Raw genomic sequence first — 23,615 nt, 5'->3', positions numbered from 1 at the left:
TTCAGCCACAAAAAATGAAATATTGCCATTTTCCACAACAGAATGAACCTACAAAATCTTACATTTAGTGAAATAGGTCAGACAGAGAAAGACAAATAGTCTATGATATCACTGATGAAAGTGTTAGCAGCTCAGTTGTATCTGACTCTTTGTGACTATATGGATTGTAGCCCACCAGGCTCCTCTCTCCATGGAACTCTCCAGGCAAGAATACTGGAGTAGGTAGCCATTTCCTTCTCCAGGGGATCTTTCTGACCCAACTATCAAACTCAGGTCTCCTGCACTGTAGGGAGATTCTTTACCATCTGAGCCACCAAATGTGAATCTAAAAAATGATACAGATGAGCTTATATACAAAACAGAAACAGACCCACAGACATAGAACACAAAGTAGTGGTTACCAAAGGGGACAAGGAGGTGGGGGAAGGAAAAATTAGGAATATGAGATTAACAGATACAGACTACTATACATAAAATAGATATGCAACAAGAATATACTTTATAGCCCAGGAAATTATACCCCAGATCTTATAATAAGCTATAATGGAATATAATCTGCAAAAAAAATCAAACACTATGGTATACATCTGAAACTAACACGACATTGTAAATCAATTATACTTCAAAAAAAAGTTGCATGCTAGCGGGCAAAGAAAAGAGAGCACTTCAGCACCTGTGCACATGTTGGCATCTCTCTGAATGGATAGGCACAGTGAACTAAGTAAACTGTGTTTGTGCCATGATTAACTCAGCAAACCCTTCTTCAGGTATTTGTGAAAAGTTCAAATGCCTTTTCTCAAACTCTATTTTATATGGAAAAGTGAATCTGCGTATTTGAGAAAAATACTTAAGGAGATGTTATGTATTGTTTAAGTAATGTGTTAGGCCTTTTAATAAGATTTTTCTTGGGAGACTAATCATCATGTTAGGTAAAATCATACAGACTTAAAATAAGTTTATGTTCATCCAAGACAAACTTAGAAACTGGTATTGGTGGTAAATTTTGGTTAAATTCATTCTCAGTTTTTTACTCTGGGTCTTTTTTAGAAGTCCATAAAGAACATATTTAGTCAATACCTTTAAGCAGTATCTCGGTTGAATGGTATCATTGCCTAATACTAATTTTACAGGTTTTCTTAATGATTTTGGTTTCACCTTCCTATTATCAAGGAGAAGGAAGAAGAAAGTCTAACAGTGGGGTTTGTTTTTTCTATCTATCTTGGTTTCATCTTACCTTACATGACTGTGACAGAAATATCAGAGTTGTTGTTTTTGTATTATCTGTTGACATTGCTTTTATAGGTAAATAGTATCATGATTGTGCTATTGGCAATCAGCTCTTGCCTTTGGGAACTGTTTAGCTTATGTCCAACTGGAAAAGCATGAGAGCTAGCACAAGAATGACGAGATGTTTTCTTTACTGACAGGAACAGTGAGCCAAAACACTTGAGTTGCATTAATTCCTTTGAAATATTGGTTCCAAGCAGACCACAGGATTGAGACTTGAAGTTTTGCAGCACGAGAGAGGAAGTAAACAAGTCAGAAGCACATCATTTCAAAATGACCCATGAAGTGGTCCAGGAAATAGCCTAAAGGGGTAGAAAGAGCAATGGGTGAGGGCCCAGGAAACCTGAGGCCAAGCCCTGTTGCTTTCACTAAGAAGCCAGAGGACTTTGGATAAGTCACTTTCCCTCTCTGAGTTCAGGTTTCTCATCTGCAAAGTAGATGAAAAATGTCTCGTGTTTTCTTGTGAGAGTAAAATGAAAGAGTTTTGCAAACAATAAAATATCAGAGACTTGTACTGGATTCTTATTATTGAGAAAAGGTATTGCTATTCTTCTAAGAGAATAAAGAAACTGTTTGCTGTTTATCTTCATGTCAAATGTAATATATGACATGTTGTTGTTTAATAACTATAGAATGTTTACACTCCACTAGGATGCCAGCTGGCGGAGTTTACACTGAAGTCAAAAGAGATAAATAAGGAAATGGATCATATTAGAAGGAAGAGTAGGAGGATTCTTAAGTGTTATATGTTAATGGTTATACCTAAATCAGTTTCCATGTCTCATTGTTTAGTTAATAATTTATGAAAAGTGGTTTGGTTTCTTTGACCTTCTAAATTCTATTCAGATGCTCTGTTGTTCCCCAATCGAAGTTCTCTCATTTTGAAAGCTTATAAACCATTAATAGCCTTTGCAATTCAGTTTCCAGAATTTGCAGTGTGCTCTAGGTATTATCAATGGTGATACTCAAGAAGGAGTCACGTCATTTTCGTACTCATCTTTTTTCCAGTGGCACAATATCACTGTGACATTCTCAGCCTCTTGATCACTCAGGTCAGACAGTGTCACTGTTTCTATATGCTGTGCTTTACATGCAAACTCCCCACATTTTCACTGAACACTCCATGTCACCTTTCCAAACACCCACACATCTGGGTGTGGCTTGATACCCCTTTCTCAAGTCACTTTAGTCTTAAGTGAAACCGACTGGTCAGAATGAGAAAACGTTTGAAACTCCATGTCTTGGTTATAGTAGGTAGTCTTAAAGGATTAGTGACAGTTGCTGTTATTTTGGAAGCACTTGAGCTGATAATATCCTTTGATGTATTTTCTAGAACTCCTAGTGACAACTATTCTGGAATCATTAGCAGACGTTGCTGGTTGGCAAATTCAACAGCCATTTTCGACTCCCTTTTCACGGCTGCCTGTAGATCCTGGAAAATGAGGTCTGGCTGCAGGATTCAGTTCTGACAATGAGACATAGAATCTGTTGTATGACTTGGAGGAATGCTTGTTGTCTCCTGATAACAAGGCACATATGATTTCTCCTTTTCATTCTTTCTACTAAAATTCAGACAACATGTCTGAAGCTATGACAGCCTTCTTGTGACTATGATCTGCTAAGACCTCATCACCCACTACACATGCATACACTTGGAGTGTAACATAGAGATGAAAAGAGCCAAAATCCGTGAGTCCGTGAGGACATTGTTGAGCTATCTGCCCAACTATGAGGCTGCCTTACTTCATACCTGCTTTTAAATGGCAGGTAAATATCCTTGTACTTTCAACTAATATTCATCAGGTATTAGTTACTTTCAGCCAAAAACATTCCCAATGAATATATAACCCAAGACTGAATGACAGTTTCAGAAATGTGAAGATACTTTTCCATATAAATATCCATGACTTCTAGCTCCTGGTTTGCCAAAGAAGCTATACAAAGCATACTTTAAGGATATGTCTGATGGTAGAATGTTTTCATAAGACATAATTTTTATATCTAAAATTTAAATTGTCTCTTGCTAGTGGGTAGTCCTCCTACCTTAATTTTAAATCCTTATATTTTATTCTCTTTATTCTCCATTGAATTGTAGGAACATTGCTGTTCTTATTACTCCCATCTGCAAAAGGGAGCAAAGTTAGTTTTTTGTAAGTTGGAATAAAAAGCATCCGTAAATTGATTTTTAGTTAGTAAACACAGACATCAGATAGATGACAATGATTACAGCATAACTATCTGCTTCCTAATACATGCTACCACAATGATTAAAAGGGAAAAAAAAGATATTTAAAGGGAATCTACATGAAAACCAGACTGATGCTGAAGCCAAATACTTTGGCAACCAGATGCAAAGAGCCAACTCATTGGAAAAGACCCTGATGCTGGGAAAGATTGAAGGTAGGAGGAAAAATGGGTGACAGAGGTGGATATGGTTGGATGGCATCATCGATTCAGTGGACATGAGTTTGAGCAAGCTCCAGGAGATGGTGAAGGAAAAGGAAGCCTGATATACTGCCATCCATGAGGTCACAAAGAGTTGGACCCAACTGATGACTGAGAAACAACAACAACATGAAAACCATGCCCTTAGCATAACTTGAAGACAAAGAATGTGCCCAAACTTCAAACAACTGTAAGTGAAAAGAGAAAATTCACCAATTCCCAAGGTGTGATCTGTTATAGTTCTACCACTTGCCTGGACTACTGTGAGGCTCTATGGCAAACAAAGATAGACCAAGAAAATCTTAAAGGAAAACCAAACAGAGACGTTAGCAAAAGGTCCTAAGTTTATTGTAAATCTAATGCCAGCAAGTCTAAGTCTACACTAAGTCTGAAAATACTAGAAGTAAAAGTTTCTAGGAAGACCAGAGCTTGAACTATAAAGAAGGAACTTCAAATTATACATGATTTAGAGGGGGTACGTGTGGTTTAAAGTGTTCAAGCCTTATCTGAACAAGGAGGAATGATGTAAAAGGACAGGCATGATGTGAATGAGCAGTTTTCAACATTCATAGCTTTGAAGGGGGAAGAAAAATCACAAGAAGGAAGGGCGTACTCAAAAGGACTGAAAAGGAAAAGGGGGAAGTTTAGGGTCCTGCAAGAAAGAGAGAACCACAAGACCTAAAAACTTCCAACAGCCACCACCACTACAGAGTTAGATGGGCTTTGCTCTACTGAAAAAAGAGCAAAGCTTGTATTAAGGCAGCTTGGGCTATCACAAGAAATACCATAGACTGAGTGACTTCTAAACTACAGACATTCATTTTCTGATAGTAATGGAGCCTGGAAAGTCCAAGAACAAAGTCTGGCAGGGTTCAGTTTCTTTTGAGAATTCTCTTCCTGGCTTGCAGACAGCTGCCTTCTCACTGTGTCTTCACGTGGCCATCTTCTGTATCAGTGAGGGCTCTACACAGACCTCTATTAACCTAATGACCTCTTTAAAGAACTCATCTCCAAATACAGTCACACTGGGGGTTAGGGCTTCAACATATAAGGCTTCCCCTGGTGGGTCAGATGGTAAATAATCAGCCTGCAATGTAGGAGACCAGAGTTCAGGGTCAGGAAGATCCCCTGGAGAAATAAATGGCTACCCACTCCAATATTCTGGCCTGGAGAATTCCATGGACAGAGGAGTCTGGTGGGCTAGAGTCCATGGGGTCGCAAATAGTGGGACTTGACTGAACGACTAACACTTTCATATAAATTTTGAGAGGACACAATTCAGTCCATAGTGGCACCATTAAATTAGAAGTCTTGTAGAAAGCCTTAATACCATAAAAATGAACAAGAAAGCTACGGCAGAAAATCAGGAAATAAAATATTATATACATGAACTGAGAATAATATCACCCTTCAAATAAAACAAGACAAAACATGAAGCATAAAAAAAACCTATATGTCATCCACCATACATCTGAAAATGTACTCAAATAAGATCTTAATAAGGTTTAAAAAAACTATGTTGAATCAAATTAAAAAAAACTAAAAAAAGCAATGGATTGAAAACAAGGAGAAATAAAGAGATTTGAATGGACTTTGGAAATAATGAAAGAAAAAAACCAAAATTATCTCATGAAAGAAAAATAAATTAGAAAGGGCTCAAGGAAGGGAGAATTGGTTGAAATGAAAAATTTTGAAAGGAAGGGATAAAAAACCAAGAGGATAAAAATGCCACAAAGAAATAAGTAAAAATGGTTAGGGAGAAGACAGTGAAAAGGGAAGAGATACAAAGGCAAAGATTAATATTTGTGTTATTGGAGTTCATGGAGGAAAAAAAGGAGAAAAACTGATGCTGAGCTAAGATTTAAAATGATAAAGCAAGAAAACTTCCCAGAAATAGAAAAAGACCTGAACTGACCCATGGGTACCTAGAGAAATTAATAGATAATGATCAGCTCCATGACATGACCCAATAAAAGTATTAGATTTCAAAAACAAAAATAAAATATTCAAGGGCTCCAGACAAAAAAATCAATTAACATATGAAACAATTAGACTGACGTTCACTTTTTTCAAAACCACATGCAAAGCAGGGCAACAATGGAGCAACATTTAAAAGAAAAACAATCAAAGAAAGTATATATCCAATCAGGCTCTCCTCTGAGTTTCAAGACTGTACAAGAATAGTTTTCAACACACAAGAACTCAGGGAATTCAGAAGTCATCAGCTTACTTTGATGATATACTAGGGGATGAACTTCATCCAATCATGTTACTACTGGGAAACTTCTGTAAAAGAACTAACGGTAAGCATATAACAATATATCTAAGACCAAAAGTAAGAATGATGGTAGACTATTAACGCAAAGAATTATGAATTTTGACAAAGTAGAAATGATACTAAAAAAGAGGAAAAGCTCTGTGCTATATAGGCAATATGGCTTCCCAAGTGGCACAAGTGGTGAAGAATCCACCTGCCAATGCAGGAGACGTAAGACATGCAGGTTCAATCCCTATGTTGGAAAGATCACGTGGAGGAGGACATGGCAATCCACTCCAGTATTCTTGCTTGGAGAATCCCATGGACAGAGGAGCATGGTGGGCTATTGTCTATAGGCTCACAAAGAATCAGACATGAATGAAGCGACTTAGCATGCATGCATGCATATAGGCAACAGGTATGTTTTAAAGGAATTGGAAAACAAACAGGTAAACCAAATAGTAAAAGGTGAAGTGAGAAATCCAGGCAGGAAGTACATTTTTCAAAGAAGTGTAACAACAACTTCTATAATAACTATAATAAAATAAAAGTACAAACTTTGGTACACAATCAGTTCAGCTCAGTTGCTCAGTCGTGTCCGACTCTTTGCTGCTGCTGCTGCTAAGTCGCTTCAGCCGTGTCCGACCCTGTGCGACCCCATAGACGGCAGCCCACCAGGCTCTCCTGTCCCTGAGATTCTCCAGGCAAGAACACTGGAGTGGTTTGCCATTTCCTTCTCCAATGCATGAACGTGAAAAGTGAAAGTGAAGTCAAAAGTGTCCAACTCTTCGTGACCCCATGGACTGCAGCCTACCAGGCTCCTCCGTGCGATTCTTTGCGACCCCATAAATCGCAGCACGCCGGGCCTCCCTGTCCATCACCAACTCCCAGAGTTGACCCAAACTCATGTGCATCGAGTTGGTGATGCCATCCAGCCATCTCATCCTCTGTCGTCCCCTTCTCCTCCTGCCCCTAATCCCTCCCAGCACCAAGGTCTTTTCCAATGAGTCAACTCTTCGCAAGAGGTGGCCAAAGTATTGGAGTTTCAGCCTCACCATCAGTCCTTCCAATGAACAACCAGGGCTGATCTCCTTTAGAATGGACTGGTTGGATCTCCTTGCAGTCCAAGGGACTCTCAAGAGTCTTCTCCAACACTACAGTTCAAAAGCATCAATTCTTCGGTGCTCAGCTTTCTTCACAGTCCAACTCTCACATCCATACATGACCACAGGAAAAACCATAGCCTTGACTAGACAGACCTTTGTTGGCAAAGTAGTGTCTCTGCTTTTGAATATGCTATATGGTCATAACTTTCCTTCCAAGGAGTAAGTGTCTTTTAATTTCATGGCTCCAATCACCATCTGCAGTGATTTTGGAGCCTCAAAAAATAAAGTCTGACACTGTTTCCATTGTTTCCCCATCTATTTCCCATGAAGTGATGGGACCAGATGCCATGATCTTCGTTTTCTGAATGTTGAGCTTTAAGCCAACTTTTTCACTCTCCTCTTTCACTTTCGTCAAGAGGTTCTTTAGTTCCTCTTCACTTTCTGTCATAAGGATGGTGTCATCTGCATATCTGAGGTTATTGTTATTTCTCCTGGCAATCTTGATTCCAGCTTGTGCTTCTTCCAGCCCAGCATTTCTCATGATGTACTCTGCATAGAAGTTAAATAAGCAGGGTGACAACATACAGCCTTGACGTACTCCTTTTCCTATTTGGAACCAGTCTCTTGTTCCATGTCCAGTTCTAACTGTTGCTTCCTGACCTGCATACAGATTCCTCAAGAGGCAGGGCAGGTGGTCTGGTATTCCCATTTCTTGAAGAATTTTCCAGTTTATTGTGATCCACACAGTCAAAGGCTTTGGCATAGCCAATAAAGCAGAAATAGATGTTTTTCTGGAACTCTCTTGCTTTTTCCATGATCCAGTGGTACACAATAGAAGAAAATAGAAAATATAGCAAAATTAATAATGATATAATATCAGAGCAGATTTGAAAAAAATTAATAATATCAGTAAATGAAAACTAGTAACTCAATAAATTCTTTTTTTTTTTTTTTTTTGTCCCAGCCACATGTCATGTGGAATCTTACTTCCCCATCAGGGATTGAACCTAGGCCCCAGCAGCGAAAGTGCTGAGTTCTAACCATTGGATTACCAGGGAATTCCCCAGTTAATTTTTAATTAACACTTTAATTGGCTGGGCTTCCCTGATAGCTCAGTTGGTAAAGAGAGACCTGGGTTCGATCTCTGGGTTGGGAAGATCTCCTGGAGAAAGAAAAGCTACCCACTCCAATATTCTGGCCTAGAGAATTCCATGGACTGTATAGTCCATGGGGTCACAGAGAGTTGGACATGACTGAGCGACTTTCACTTCACTTTCATTGGCTCACAACAGAAGATCCTACTACAAGCCATATATAAAGCTGGGCCTTAAACAACCTGACTTGGAAAGGCTAAAAATAGATGGATAAAAGAGTGGACAAATGGCAATCAAAGGAGATAGTTACGAGTTCCCTGGTGGTCCAGTGGTTAAAGACTTTGCCCTTCCAAGATGGGGCTCCAGTTTTATCACTATTTGGGGAACTAGGTTCCCATAGGCTGTGGTGCTTGGCCCCAAAATTTACAAAAGATAGTCACACTAATACCAGACAAAGCATTAAATGTAAAGAAGTAGAAAACTTTATTCTTGTTAGTTTTTTCTTGGCCACAGTTTTATCAATTTTACTACTCTTTTCAAAGAACCATCTTTTGGTTTCATTGGTTTTTCTTTATTCTGTTTTCAATATAATTGATCTCTGTTCTAACCTTTATTATTTATTTCCTTTGCTTTGGGTTTTATTTGGTCTTCTTTATCTAGTTATTCAAGGTGAAATCTCAGGTAACCAATTTTAGATCTTGTTTTCCAATTTATATGTTTACTGCAATAAATTTTCCTCTGACACTGCATTAACTGTGTCCCACAGCTTTTGATATGCTGTCTTCCTATTTATATTCAGTTCCAAATACCTTTTTATTTTCCTCTGAGAATACCTCATTGACCTGTGGGATATTTAGAAGTATATTATTTCCAAGTATTGTGTATTTTCCAGGTATTTTTGTTGTTTGACTTCTATATAAAAACTGTTACATTCTAAGAACATGCTTTTATTATTTCTATTCCTTTGACTGTGTTAAGTTTTGTCTTTTGGTTCAGAATATGGTCCATCATCATGAATAGTCCATGTGCACTTAGAAAGTATACTGCGTGTTGCTAGGTGGAGCATTCTATTACTATCAGTTAGGTAGAGTTGGTTGATAGTATTGTTCGGGCTAGTTAGATGCTTTCTGATTGTCTGCCTACTTGTTTTATCAATTACTAAGAGAGGAATATTGAAGTCTCCAACTCTATGGATTTGTCTACTTATCCTTTCAGATTGATCAGTGTATTTGCATCATGTATTTTGAAGTTCTGTTTTCAGGTGCATAAACATTTAAGATTGTTCTGTCTTCTTAAAGAGTTGATTTTTTATCGTTATATAATGTCACCTTTTATCCTTGATAATGTTCTGTAGTCTGCTTTTTCTAAATTTAATATAGCTTCCTTTTAGTTGGTAGTTTCATGTAATATTTTTTGCCTTATTTTAATTTTAGTCCATTTATTTATATTTAAAGTGGGTTTCTTATAGGCAAAAGAATACATATTAGTGCAATGTCATAATTCACAATAGATATATCAGTTATGAATATTTATGCACAAAGTAAGACATAAACCACCTTCATGAAGCAAAAACTACAGGAGATGACACTGATAATGGAGAGATGAATAAACCCTCCCAGTACAAAAAAGATGAAGTGGAACAAAATTAAGTAGGTAGAAAGAAGATCTAAATAACATAATCAGTTGGGTGGATTTTATACTGAATTCCATTATAACAGCAAATACACATTCTCTCAATAAGCCATGGCAGAGGCACTATATGGATCAATGCTGGAAAGTAGAGAAAATATCAGTAGCTTCTATAAAATAAAAATATTACATGCAACACTCTCTTATCACAGTGTAATTAAAATAGACTTTTTTTTGGACCACACCACACAGTATGAGGGATCTTAGATCCCCAACCAGGTTTTGAACTCATGCCCCCTGCATTGGAAGCTGCTGCTGCTGCTAAGTCACTTCAGTCGTGTCCGACTCTGTGTGACCCCGTACACGGCAGCCCCCCAGGCTCCCCTGTCCCTGGGATGCTCCAGGCAAGAACACTGGAGTGAGTTGCTGTTTCCTTCTCCAATGCATGAAAGGGAAAAGTGAAAGTGAAGTCGCTCAGTCATGTCTGACTCTGAGCGACCCCATGGACTGCATTGGAAGCATAAAGTCTTAAACACTGGGCTGCCAGGAAAGTCCTGTGCTGCTGCTGCTGCTAAGTCGCTTCAGTGGTGTCCGACTCTGTGCGACCCCATAGACGGCAGCCCACCAGGCTCTGCTGTCCCTGGGATTCTCCAGGCAAGAACACTGGAGTGGGTTGCCATTTCCTTCTCCAATGCATGAAAATGAAAAGCGAAAGTGAAGTCACTGAGTCATGTCCAACTCTCAGCGACCCCATGCACTGCAGCCTACCAGGCTCCTCCGTCCATGGGATTTTCCAGGCAAGAGTACTGGAGTGGGATGCCAGTGCCTTCATTGTTAAAAACACACACACACACACACACACACACACACACAAAAGGTAGAAAATGCTTTTCAATCTTTAACTGAACAGCTATTAAGACTATCTCAGCTCTTGAGTGAAATAGACAATGTAAGCTTACATTACAGAATTTAAATAATCCAATAACTACATTGAACATGCTACATGTCAGAATCTATGGAATGCATTCAAAACAGTGATCAGAGAATAATTCATTGTACTATACACTTTAATCAATAAAAATGAGAGAGAAAATAAATTGTTTGCCTTAAAAAAACTAGAAAAATAATAGATGCAAACCAAAAAAATGAACAAACAAGGAAGAAAGTAATAGAGTTAAAAACAAATTTATGAGGCATAGAACAGAAAAAGAGTAGAATTAATAAATCAAAATCATTGAAGATTTTTCCTTTAAAAATGTCAAAATTAAGTCAATAACTAAAGGAAAAAAGGAGAAATTAAAATTGTACCAAACAAGTAATGACAAGATGGAAGAAATCTAAATACAGCCTGAGATATTACTTTTCAGACCTATGTAAATATATTTGAAAAACTAAGTAAAATGGATGATTTCTTATGAAAATTCAGGTTACTGAAAGTGAAGTTTTGGATTTAGAAAGCTTAAATATTAAATAGAAGGAAGAGAGAAATTTTAAGGATTTACGACCACCTGCCCCAACCTCCCCAAAAGACCAAATACCAGGCTCAGACAGTTTTACTGGGGAATTCTACCAAATCTTAAAATATCTTTTTGTTCCAATGTACTGTAAATTATCCCTGAGGCTGAAAAGGAAGAAAATCTTTGTAACTCCTTTTATGAAGTGACTATAGCATAGGTACCTAAGTCATATTCAGTTCAGTTCAGTTCCATCGCTTAGTCATGTCCTACTCTTGGAGATCTCATGGACTGCAGCATGCCAGGCTTCCCTGTCAGTCACCAACTCCCGGAGCTTGCTCAAACTCATGTCCATCAAGTTGGTTATGCCATCCAACCATCTCATCCTCTGTCGCCCCCTTCTCCTTCTGCCTTCAATCTTTCCCAACATCAGGGTCTTTTCCAATGAGTCATCTTTTCACATCAGGTGTCAAAGTATTGAGCTTTTTCATAAGTATTTCTGGGAAAACTCGGAAGTCATTTTAAAAAAGATGAATTATATACTCATCTCACATAAAAAGTGTGAACAGACTTCAAATGGATAGGGATTAAAATGACACCATGTGAGTACTGGACAAATATTAGTCCTTGGACAAATATTAACTTGGGGTATGGAAGCCTTTCTAAATATGACTCAAAAGTCAGAACCAATAAGATAAAAGAGCAATTAGCTTGACTACATACAATTAAAAATCCATGGCAAAGAACAATATATATAAAATCAAAGACAAATGATAAACTTGGAGAAAAATATTTGCAATGTATACCATGGACAAAAAGGCTTATGCCATTATGTAAAGAGCTCCTAAAAATTGAGGAACAAACTATGCAAGAACCCAATATAATAATGGGAAAACAGACAAAAAGAGAAAATTCACACACACACACACACACACACACACACACACACACACTCTTCCTAGCTCTGTCTACAGAGAGGATCAAGGTGCAGTGATACCCCAGTAGTGATGAAAGAGATACTGTACCCTGGTCTCTTGGTCTCTAAATACCTTGCTCCCATAAAAGAAGTCAGGGATCCTGAAAGAAATGGTTGATTCCAGAGCTGGAGCAAAGAAAATACAAGACAAGCCTGGAACATCTTGTGATAATGAAAAATAATGATCACGTAAGAGGGAAAATAGATTCCAAAAATGGAAGAGCTCTCCATGGCCAAAGGTGAAACAATGTGAAAAACCAAAGAAATTATGATAGTGTTAGATTATAACTCATAAAATATGTGTCTGTGAGTCTAAATAATTCCATATATGGGGAGCAGCTCTTCCTTAGAGAATGATGCCAAATCATAAATGTAGAAGCATGAATTCCCTGGCTGTCCAGTGTTTAGGACTCAATGCTTTCATCGCCAAGGACCCCAGGTTAAATCCCCAGTTGGGGAACTAAGATCCTGTAAGCTGGTGTGGCAAAACAATTTTAAAATAAGTGTAGAAGCAAAGAGGGAAATAAAAATTTCCATGATAACATCACAGTGATAAGTGTTGCAGCAAAATCTACTGCTAGATGTTAAAATCAGTGAGCAAAGATTTGAGGAGAAGCATGATTTCCATAGTCTGAAAGTATCTTCCTTCAGATATTTATTAATTACAAGGGGAAAATCATTACTTCAGAATTGGTGGGAAACCCAGCAGACATTTTAAATATGTGATCGTAGTGATAACATGTCAGTATCATGAACTAAGAAAGGTACAGTATTACTCATGTAATATTCTTGGCAGCAATGCATGACCTCAGTCTAATCATGAGAAAACATATTATGAAACCAAATTGAAGGACATTCTCCAAATAAGTCATAAGTACTCTTCGAGATTACCAAGGTCACAAAAATCTAAAGAGTGAGGAACCATAATAGATTGGAGATTAAGGTCACAGGATATCTAAATGCAAAGTGGGATCTTAGATTGGATTTTTGAACAGAAAAATTTGACATTGAGAGAAAAGTAGTGACACCAGGATAATTTCTGTAGTTTAGTTACTAGTATTGTACCAATTTTAATTTCTTGTTTTTGATCATTTATAAGATGTTGACATTATAGGAAGTTGGTTGAATGAAGGGTATACAGCAGCTTTCCATAATGTTTTTACTATGGTTTTGTATGTCTAAACTCATTTGCAAATAAAAAGTAAAAAACCAAAAAGAGAGACAATAATACTCCCCTTCTGAAGCTATCATCCTGATGGGAAAAACAAACAAACAAAACACCTACTAAGTTAAAAAGAAAACTGAACCTACCCTCTCAGGAAATACAGAGATAACCTGGGGTAATGGACAGTCTTAAGCCTTTGGTGTGATAGGCAGACTGGAATTCCTGCTCTTTGATAGTTTCTGTTTGCAGTCTTGAGTTGCTCTGTGGTTCTTTTAGGAATCTTTGCTGAGTTTTTGATGTTAATATGAATATATGGGGGCTTTCCAGGTGGTGCTAGTGGTAAGAACCCGCCTGCCAATGCAGGTAGAGGTAAGAGACGTGGGTTTAATTCCTGGCTTGGAAAGATCCTTTGGAGGAGGGCACGGCAACCCATGCCAGTATGTTCTGGGGAATCCCGTGGACAGAGGAGCCTGGTGGGCTACGATCCATAGGGTCACAAAGAGGCGTGACTGAAGCGACTTAGCATACATGCACATGAATATATGGAACTCTAAACAGTTTGAATCAAGAGCAACAAAGATGCTGTTCCTGGTTTCCCCCACCTCTTTCAACTTCCTTTGATGGAGTCTTCCTGAAATCTCCTAATATCCATGTCTTAGAGAAAAGGAGGCAGATTCTTGATATCCAAAAAATAGAAATTGACCCTGGGGGATTCTGAGGAGGCCCTACTGAATTGAATTTTAGAGCATAATTAAAATTTTCATATTAAAGCTTATTGTAAGTTTTTTTTGTTGTTGTTGTTTAAAAGGTAATGCAGGAGAATTCTATAAACTTTGGAAAACACAGAAATGTGGAGGAAAAAAGATCACCAAATGTCACTCTCTCACCTCCTCACAGAGACTACTGTTTACTTTTTGGTATATTTGCTTTTTGTCTTCTACCTATATATCTGTTTTTTGTGTAGTTCAGAAACATAGTGCTTATATACTTGTGTAATATACATTTTACCTTCAGTAAAACAAAACTTTTCTTTTGGATTATATAAATATTTTGTAAACAGACTATAATGAATGAATGGTATTAATATTTCTTCTTGTGGCTGTAGACTCATATGGCGAAGTCACTCAGCACTCTTCCAGAGGATGTCAATTACAGGAGAGTTTTCTGGACAAGCATGTGAAGGAGAGGAATGAGCACTGGATTTGAAGCAAGAGACAGAGGCCCTATAATAAGGATATTTTTTAGGTAAACATTTCTGTAAGGTTGTCAGCAATTTCTGAAATTTTGTATATCATATGTCAATATTGATATTGACATGTTGATACATCAAAGTTTATTTAGGACATATTTATATTGTTCCAAATGCCAGGGAATGCTACCTATGTAGTTTTTGTTTTGCTAGGAGGCACACTCTTTAGCACCTGAAAACTCAAAAAACTTTGAAAGGTTTTATATATATTATCTCCTATTTTATAGAAAGCCCTAGGTTGTATATTCCATCAGGTCTTTTGACTAATGAACTCACCATGAGAAGTTTGCTCCTTGTTTTATGGTTATCTTCAAGCTTCCTAGAGATTGGGAACTTCTTGTCACTATAAACCATCCTGATGCCTCTTTAACCTTAAAAAATGTTAATGATAAGCACAATTCTTAGAGAAAGTTTCTATCATCATCTTATCAACGAACTTCTAGAAATTACATTTTGGTGAGTGCTATGCATAGATTCTAATCAGCTACATGGAAACCTATTAATATAGGTTGATGAATCTGTTAAAAAAAAAGTCTACAAGCTAATAATTGCTTTAGATTGGAGGCAGATACTCTGAGCCAAACTATATCTGTGCATCCTTCACCAGCTCTTGAATATGAGATCAAGGGAATAAAAATAATAAGAAAAAGATTTTCTTCACACGTATCACCTTTGTCTCTGATACACTTGAGGTGGAGAAGAAAAGCAAGCAAATGTTTTGCCTGCCTCAGAGATAGAATATTACTGCCAGTTGGTCTTGACGAAACACTTGCCCAAACATAATTAGGCAAAGCAGAATGGAGAGGGAAAAATTCTATCCTGATAGAAAGGAAAGGATGGATTTGGGGAAACAGAAAGCAGGCTGTGCATGGGCCCTACATTGGCAAGATTTTCATCACCCACATATACTCTGTAAAAGGTACCATGTTGGAGAAAACACATTATTGATGAGATTGATGGAAAACGGAAGTCTAGCCAGAACATTTCCCTCTCCAGAGACTGTAGCTTTGCTTTTGGTTTTCTTCTTAATTGAGAACAATTGATACTTTGGCACCTTACACTCAGTAGAGCCAGTATAATTAATTCCAGGAAGACCTGCTTTAAATAAAGGAGATTGGATGTCTTTTCTAAGTAGAGCTTACCATTTTCTTATTTCAAGCAGTGCTATGGGGCAAAGTGTCTGTGGAACTTGAGAACTTTCAGAGCTTAATAAACACTTGTTGATGATTATTGACTAGAGAGAGTATTGACCTTCAAAAAACAAAAAGACCCACCCCAAACCAAAACAAAACATCAATAATTATCTTACAGACACTTATGTAGAAATTTGAGTATTTTCCAAAGGTCGAGATTTTCCTTAATTAATAGGTCAAATAACAATTATTTTATGATGTAATTAAAAGTAGTGCCAGTTGCAATGTTTTAAAATTTCAGGATTGCATGACAGATATTCAGCTGCGACTTAGGAGATCTGGTTGTAGTCCTGACTCTGATGTAACTAGCTGTGTGATCTTGGTGAGCAATCTGGGCTTTTGTTGGTCTAGAGATAGTCAATAAGTTTCCTGGTCATGCTGATAGCCTATGATTCCATAGTATATAAAACTAAGCTCTGGCTGAAATGAAAAAGGTGATGTTGGGGCACCATCCTGCTGATAAATTTAAATTTAACTTTGAAAATGTCATGATCTAATAAATCACAAAGTGTGGAGAGTTGACATAAGGAAAAATACTACTGAGGCTGAAATGGGACACCTTAAAGTGTAGCTTGGTTAGGAGTGTGGTCCCACTTTTGGCTGTAGTGTCTCAGAAGTTTGCGAAGATACTATGGATTGGAAAACATCCTTTAATTAGATCCCTTAGAGCAAAGCAAAGTGGACCCCCAGGTAGATGCACTTGAGGCTTCACAGTAGATCCTGTTGTCATTGGCAGTGGATCCAGAGGCACCTGATTCATTGAAGCAGTTGGAAGTTAAGGGAAAAAGAGCCTAAGCGGGGCCATTGGGTGAGTGGTGGAAAGACTTCTCGACTATGCATCTGCAATGGTCCAGGCCAATCTGGGTCTCTTCTCCATGATCTGCTTCAGTTGCTCTGAAAGAACCACTGAGTGAAAAGGCACCATGGCCTCTTTGTGTTTTCTCATTTGTTTGTTTTCTCTTAAATTTTATTGGAATAGAGTTGATTTACAATATTGTTTTAGTTTCTGATGTATAGCAAAAAGATTCAGTTATGCATATATATATATATATATATATAATTTTTTAGATTCTTTTCCCCTATAGGCCATTACAGAGCATTGAGTAGAGCTCCTTGTGCTGTACAATAGGTGATTATTAGTTATCTATTTATATATAGCAGTGTGTGCATGTCAATTCCAATCTGCCAATTTATCACCCCCACCTACCTTATCCCTCAGTAACCATAAGTTTGTTTTCCAGGTCTGTAACTCTATTTCTGTTTTGTGGATAAGTTTATTTGTAGCCTTTTTAAAGATTCCACACATCAGCAATATTATATGATATTTGTCTTTCTCTTCTGACTTAGTATAATAATCTCTAGGTCCATCTATGTTGCTGCAAATGGCATTATTTCATTTTTTGTAATGGCTGAGTAATATCCCAATGTAGACGTATACCACATCTTCTTTATCCATTAATCCATCAATGGACATTTAGGTTGCTTCCATGTTCTGGCTATTGTATATAGTGTTGCTATGAATATTGGAATACATGTATCCTTTTGAATTATCGTGTTGTCTGGGTATATGACAAGGAGTGGGATCAGCATGGCCTCTTTGGAGCAGCAGTTCCCAGGAGGTCATGTGATTAGGCAAGAGTTCCCTAGGCTGAGGCTTCTGCTCTCCCTTCTTCCAGGGAAAAATTGTACTATATGTCCATTTCTGAAACTTTCAGTTATAAAATGAGTATGTTCTGGGGATCTAATGTAGAGGGAATGTACAGAGATCTAATATACAGATCTAATGGTATCCATAGTTAATAATATTGTATTGTATATGTGAAATTTGCTAATAAAGTGGATCTTAAGTGTTCTCATCATACACACACACACACACACACACACACACACAATGGCAACTATGGGAGGTGATGGCTGTGCTAAGTAGCTTGATTGTGTTTATCATTTCATGATATATATGCATATCAAAACATCACTTTGTACACTTGCATGCTTAGTTGCTCAGTCATGTCAGATTCTTTACAACACATAGACTATAGCCTGCCAGGCTTCTCTGCCCATGGGATTCTCCAGGCAAGAATACTGGAGTGTGTAGCCATTCCCTTCTCCAGGGGATCTTCCTGACTCAGGGATTGAACCTGGGTCTCCTGCATTGTAGACAGATTCTATACCATCTGAGCTACCAGTGAAGCCCCTTGTACACTTTAAATATGTACAAATTTTGTCAACTATACCTCACTAAGGCTGAAAAAAGAATAATTCAAAGCTGGAGGGCCTTATCAGTGCATTCTACTTTCTGAAACTAGACAGAAGCAGGTAAAAGTTGACTTTAGGTGATCTTTCATTTCTTCTAATGTCATTAGTGATGATTTGGTTGTTAGCAACTTAATAGAAAATCCAGGTTCATGTGATACTAAGATATGAAAAGTCTTAAACAAAATTACTTTTAAAAGTTTCACTGTGAAAATCAGTGGCCTGAACTGCCTCCAAAAAAATGATTAATGCATAAAAAGAAGCTTAAACTTCTTAATACTGTTTTGACAGCATCAAAACTTTCAACTTATTAACCAGGCTCTGGGACCCATGGCAAGTGTCCCCATTTGCCAGATAAACAAACAGAAATAAAAATCTAAAAAGAAAAGAAAACCCTAAAAGTAAAGCCAGCACGCTCAACACTGCTGACCTCAGCTGACAGAGAAGGCTCTGAGATAGCAACCCTAGGGATGGTGAGAGAGTGCACTTATATGGGGCTTTTTACCATTTACAAACCACTTTTGTATACATTAGGTTCCCTCTCTGGCTGCTGGGAAAATGCAGACTTTCCTCTGGAATCCAGCCCTTCAACCCCGCAGAGGGGGCTTTGGGAAGAGACTCTTGGCAGCCACGCTGCAGAATGGGTTTATAAGGGCAGCCTGGGGACAGGGATCTGAGCTGCCGGGAGCAGATGTCTCAATCACCGGATCAGGAATGGAGATGATGGATCTGGGTAATGGAGGTGAGTCTTCACTTTACCCCCCTCGTCACTATGAAGGAACAGTCTGCTTTGGTCATGGACGGAAGGTTGAGTAAAGGGACTTCAAATCAAAGAGGCATAGAATATCAGAGCTGGAGTTGTTCCCAATGCCCTGAGTTTATAGACAACGGAGTGGAGCCTTCGAGAAGTTAGGAGAGAGCCATAGATTTGCAGTTCCCCAGCTACACAGTCTTGCCCAGGAGAATTCCCCATCACCACCAGCAGCCCACTACCATGCCCTCCCACACAGTAGACTGAAGAGGTATCTTAGCTCTAGATTTCTAATCTCCAGGAAAAAAGCCCATCTGAGTCTCCTTAAATGATGAAGCAAGAATTACTCCACAATCTTCTTGCTTCCTGTTGCCTATCTGACTGACTTTCTTTAATATGAGGGCATGGGTCAGCCAACTGCCTTCCCCCAATTCAGCCACAGTTGAGATCAGGGAAATTGCACCACGATAGTGTTTTTTTTTTTTTTTTCAATCCAACAGTAAACTGATGCCACTGTAGTCCCAGACTCCCAGAGTGTTCACTAGAGTGGCCTTGGGATTATAAACAATAATGTGGTTCACAGAACGAGCACTGAACTTGTGCCTAGATGACAGCTGCCCCACCTCAGCAGCTCTGCCACCTTGTGATCCTGGTAAAGTCACTTCACTTGTTTCCTCAACTGTCAAATAGAGATAATGGTTCCTTCCTTGCTTACTTTCCCTGGGGTACAGAGATATGAAACCCTTCATTCAGACAGAATGGAGACACTGGGGAAAGCTTGGATAAGTACAGGCACATAGGCAGGGAATAAACTTGGGGCCAGCACCCAGCTACAGCACTTGTGAGCTCTGTCATTCTGGGCAAGTGCTGAGCCTCTTATAGCCTCAGTTTCCTGTTACAAAATAGGTGTGATACTAGTGACTACCTCAGAGAATTATGGTGAGGTGTAAATGAGATAATGTTTCTAAAATGCTGAGCACTCTGATATGTAAAAAGACTCAATCCATGTTATCTCTGTTTATTGTTATGCTCAATATCTACAAGGAATCATAGCAATACACCATATAAAATCTGAATAGCATCATCTTCAAGTACTGTAAATCTAGTTAAGAAGTGACTGACATAAAATTATATGGTCTTTCTCCCTCACACCATACACAGAATAAACTCCAAATGGTTTAAAGACTTAAATTTAAGATGTGACACCATAAAGCTCCTAGAAGATGATATAAGCAAACCATTCTCTGACATAGATCGTACCAGTGTTTTCTTAGGTCAGTCTCCCAAGGCAATAGAAATAAAAGGAAAAAATAAACAAATGGGACCTAATAAAACTTATAGGTTCTGGAAGCACTGACATGAAACAAGTAAGAACAGACATTCTCTGAAGTTAGAAAAGAAGATGCTCCTTCCGTAAAGGATTGTTCTGGATACTGTGGATCATGTGTGGAAACTGCCCCACGTTCACAGTCTAATTGGTCCATTGCAACTCACAACAGTACCATGCTGCACTACCAGAAGGAGATCCCCAGTAATGGGAGTTGATACTTTCCAAGGAAGCCCATGGAATTTTTCAATCTTCCTCAGATGAGCTGTAACCTTGATCATAATTTTCTCCTAGAAAGTAACTCAGCCTGACTGCACACCAGGTCAGAAAAAAATACTTAATATTTTAACTTGAAATCACAGGTATGACAGGATGACACATGAATCATATGCTGTCAGTTTGTTCATTTCGTGGAGCTGACATTCACAGCGAAATTTTCTTAAATTAATCTTAATTTGTAGACACTATCTACCAGACTCAGAATGACAGTGCCTTTATTCCAACTACAAGAATGGAGGAGTTCCAGTTCTTTGAAATGAAGATCAGTACCTGGAGACTCCAAATTAAACTCCTTTGAAGTAATTCAAGTCCAAAATCCCAGTTCAGAAAGTCTGAGAATCAGCATTTGCATACAATCAAGCCTCTTAGAATGATTTCTGGTTTTACTTCAAGAGATTGGGCCATGGAGTCTTACTTTTGATTCTGTCCTCTCTGAAACAATGGTTTGCTTGGCCCAGTGGTCCTCCAGGAGGTCTCTGAATGGAGGAGATTGGTGAGGTAAGGAGGGGGCCCTAACAGAGAGCATGGGAGAAGCCTACAGAGAGCAGGGTCAAAGGGGAGAGGTTACAACTGCAGAAATACTGGGTTGAGCTGAGAGTTGTGTTGTGAGATCAGAGAGGGGCTTTTCCAGGCAAAGCCAGGACAGCAGCCTGAGCCAGAGGAACCTTCCACCTTTGCTAAGATGCCCCAGAGAGCGGAATGAGAGGGAAGCAACCTGACCCGTGGGAACTAGATGGCAGAGCTGCCAGAATGACAGCAGCAGTGAGCTCTGATTCGCCTTTTTACTTCCTGTTGCTTTTGCTCTCCCTGCAACTTGCTTTCCCTTCCCTCCTGCCAGTGTGCTGGAGGATACAGGGCTTGGATGGCTGTCTGAAGGTTCACTGAAGAGCCCAGTTCTAAGCCTTCTGGCTCCATCAGAGTTGAGAATGGGCAAGAAGAGGAGAAGGAAGGGAGAAGGTGAAGCTTGCCCTCTGCCCAGGAGCAGATGTTCAGACAGTGAGCTGGGCTTGGGCTGGCTGGCCAGCCTTAGGGATAGCCTGGTCTCTTCAGTGCTGCCTCTCCCAGCTTCCTCCGTGTTCCAGGGGGGTGGCTGGGAGTGAGAACTCCTTCCACCCAGCGCAGCCTCCCCTCTTGGTTTTGATCTCTGGAAGGAAAAGCCCCAGCCCCTTTTTTGAAATGGCAGCCGGCACCACTTGTCTCTTCTCTCCTTCCCGCAGGCACTTCTGTTCAGAGTGCTGCCTCTCGCTGGTTCCTTCTGCTTCTGCTTGGTCCTCCCGCTGATTGGGAAGAAAGTGCACCAGTGGGGTGATGGGGGTCTGGAACTCTTAAAGGAACAGCTTTAGTTCTTTTGAAAATTTATTTATCTAGCACATAATTTTTTTCTGTCTTCCCCCAATCAATATAATCTGGCGAGAAAAGTGAATCAGATACAAAGTGACCATAATCACCATTTACATGTTAATTGTAGATGTTCTGGTTTTCCTCTAAAGATTTTCAAGCAGATCAAGCATTAGCCCAGGCGACAATCATTATTAGCAATCAAATCCAATTCGAGGATCATTTACTAAGGGAATTAAGGTTGGGAGCTGTGGATCTGAGCAAGGAAGTCTCTGTTGCCTCAAGGGCTCACAGTCTCCAGCTGAAGACTGGAACTCCACAAGTAAAGAAGGCACAGAGAGAATCTGAAAATCTCTGGCACCATTTTTACCAATAGCTCTTTTGCCCTGGAGTCTTTGACTAGAGGAGTTTTTAAGTAGCCAAAGTGAAAAGGCGATTTGAAATGCAGTCTTCCCTTGGCTGCCCATTGGTTGATCTGCAGTCAGTTTACTAGTTTTGTTAAGAACTTGACCCTATGGAAAATAAATAAAGAAAGCAAAGCATCATCGGATGCCAGAGTTGCAGAATCTTAGTGTCTTGTCTGTGTATGTGGGTGATATGCTTTTTCCCATACAAAGAATATGAGAGAGACGGAACTCAGGGCCCCTTCAAGCTCAGATTCTCAAGTCCTCCACCTCTTGGAGCTGAGTTCAGCCCTCCCTAAATGGGCTTCCCAGATTCTTCGTTCTAATCTCGGTTCCCCCTTTAGGAGAAATGTCAGATCCTGGGCAAATTACCCAGTCTCAGAGCCTCAGTTTCTTCCAGAAAAAAAAAAAAAAAAGTTAAGAGAAATTATTAAGATGATTTTGAGAATATGAGATAATATTAGAGAAGCATATTCAAATAGAAAGCAGAAAGCTGGAGGTGCAGGAGCCAGATGGCAGCTCTGTCAAGTCTCTGTCTTTTACAAAACGAGCCTTAGAGAAGAGACTTGCTAGAGTCACACGCAGAGCCAGTGACAGGATCAGAGTCAGAACTGGCACCCAGCTCTTGTCAGCACTCAGTCTACCGCTTTGCTAGAGGGTCCTCACCTTAGGATTTCAATGATGCGCCAATTCTATTTTGCCTGCGCAAGGACTTGGGGAAGCTCTGGGACTCCGGGTGCTCCTGATCCCCTAAGTGTCAGACTCCGCCTCTTCTGACGCCGCTTTGGGTATCGGAGGTCGGGAAAACTTTCCCCAAGGGTGTTGGCTAAAGAGGTCCACTGGTCCTGGACCACCAGTGGAGGCTGAAGGGAGGGAGGCGGCTGCACGCGGAGAGACACTCTCTGGCCAGAGGGAGACAGGCAGCCAGAGGGTGGGACAGTGGGCACACTCTGTGAGATTTCTCATCTCCCAGAGTAGGGAGTGCTGACGCCTTCTGCCCAAGGCATGTGGTGGTTGTGCCTAGAAGGTGGTAGTGCCACCCAGTTTCCAGCGTCCTAAGGCGAACCTGAGGATCACCCAGGGTGGTCATTCGTGCCGACCCTTGCAGCCTACAGAATCCAGGGCCCAGAGCTTGCGGACCTACTAGGTGCGAACCGCGCCCTGCAGTGCGGTCACGGCGGCACTGCGGCATGCCTGGCTGGCCTGGGTGCAGACAAGCGGCGCCGGGGAAGGTGAAGGTGACCGCCTTCTTCCTGGCCTCGAGGGCTCTGCGCTGCGGGGCCGAGGGATGCTCGGGCCCACCAAAGTTTGCTCCTAGTGGTCGGGGGCCCCAAGAAGCGTCCCGGGGCAGGGACTGTGCGCGCCGCAGCTAGGGGTGGACCCCCATCCCCGAGGCACGTTGTGCGCT

Source organism: Ovis aries, chromosome X (assembly GCF_016772045.2).
Source record: "Ovis aries strain OAR_USU_Benz2616 breed Rambouillet chromosome X, ARS-UI_Ramb_v3.0, whole genome shotgun sequence".
Lineage (NCBI taxonomy): Eukaryota > Metazoa > Chordata > Mammalia > Artiodactyla > Bovidae > Ovis > Ovis aries.
The sequence above is the reverse complement of the archived record's forward strand: the minus strand, read 5'-3'. Positions refer to the sequence as shown.